The sequence below is a fragment of the Orycteropus afer genome, unplaced genomic scaffold (genome assembly GCF_000298275.1).
Source record: "Orycteropus afer afer isolate SDZICR_OR568_19922 unplaced genomic scaffold, OryAfe1.0 scaffold00022, whole genome shotgun sequence".
NCBI classification, from domain to species: Eukaryota; Metazoa; Chordata; class Mammalia; order Tubulidentata; family Orycteropodidae; genus Orycteropus; species Orycteropus afer.
In genome coordinates, this window is record NW_006921609.1 from 57585 (window position 1) to 59328 (window position 1744).

The following is a 1744-nucleotide window of genomic DNA, read 5'->3' on the forward strand; positions in this document are numbered from 1 at the left end:
TATAATATATATATATATATATTATATATATCAAATGATTCTTAAGGTTAGTGGTCCTATTTCAGAGTGTTTACAGGGTCATGTTCTTTCTGAAGTCTCTAGAGGAAGATCCTTTCTTGTCTGTCCCAGATTCTGTTAGCCTTAGGTGTTCATTGCCACCCAGCTGCAGCTTAACTCCCTTATCCCATGATCTTTTCCCCTCGATCTCTGTTTTACAAAGATATTACTCAGATGGGATTAGAACTCACACTACTTTGCTATAAACTCATATTAACTGACTATTCAAAGGCCCTATCTCCAAATAAGGTCACATTCGTAAGTATCAAGGTTTAGTACTTTATCTTTCTGAGTATGTTATAAAGTTCATAACAGATAATAACTCAAAATTTTATGGCTCTGCATGATATAGGCTCCCAAGTCACCAGTGTACCCAGATCTTCAAGAGGAGGTAGTATCTGAATTCCGTTGATGGATTGAAGCAAGGTTCACATTTGGAAATGGACACTAATATGACTTTTTATGTGGCCTTCTGGACCAATTCAATACACTGTTTTGTTGCTTTTACACCTGAATGCATAATAGACATGGATTACATGCTTGCACTTTTCCATCTCATAAGTGCCAGAAAGGATCATATTGATCAGGAAGTGCTACAAATTGAGAAAATTAATGGGGCATAATTCTCTGGCATTTGTCACTAGTGGTTTGGTCAGAATTTAGCATAAGGGTATCTACCTCTGATATAAAAAATATTTCATTATAGAGATGATGTCTTATTGCTTGCCAAGTCAGAAGCATTAGTCTCATTTCTCTTTACTACAATGTTATCACACCTCCATCAGCAGGAGTGCCTGATAAAGATAAACAAATTCAGGGACTTGTTGTCGAAGTAAACTTTTTGGACTAAGTGGGTTTTTCACAATGTTCAGTCTATTGACTAGTGAAGTAATAACTATTGTCTCTGCAGATGCCCATCACCTGAAAGGAGATCTTGTTGGATATTTTGGATATGGAGACAGGCAAATTCTGTTACTAAGAATATTCTGATTGGTAAATTTGGAAGTCTACACCCAGAGATGCCCTTTGGAATTTTGGACTTAGGACCTCCATGATACAGATACCAAGTACCCTTTTATTTGAAAAACAACTATTAGCTTGCAACTGACCTCTTGTTGAAAATGAATGCCTGAGCTATGGAGACCATGAGATTCTTTTTTCTCCATATTTCCATTTTGTCATGGGTTTACTTGGACTCAGTGATTAACAACTTGTGACAGATTCTAAAATGAAAATATTGTATTCAAGAACACAACTGGCCAGAAGCCAGTGACATCTTGATCTTACATGAAAATCAGGCAGCTATGCCTCAGGAAAAGGAACTCTAGTGATATAGTGGTTATAGCATTCAGCTGCTAAGCAAAAGATGAGTGGTTCAAATCCAACAGCTTTGGAAACCCTTCAGGGCAGTTTTACTTTGTCCTATAGGGTCATTATGAGTTGGGATTGACTCAAGGGCAGTGGGTTTGTTTTTCTGGTTTGGTATGTTAGGGAAGGCCCCTTGGTGATGTGTGACCCCACTAACATCTTGACCTCACATGAAAATCAGGAAGCTTCCCCAGGTAAAAAGTTTTGGTGGTGCAAAGGATAAGTGTTTTGCTGCTAAGTGAAGGGATGGTGGTTTGAACTCACTCAGCAGCTTTGAAGAAGAGAAACGTGGATATCTGCTCATGTAAAGATTGTTGTT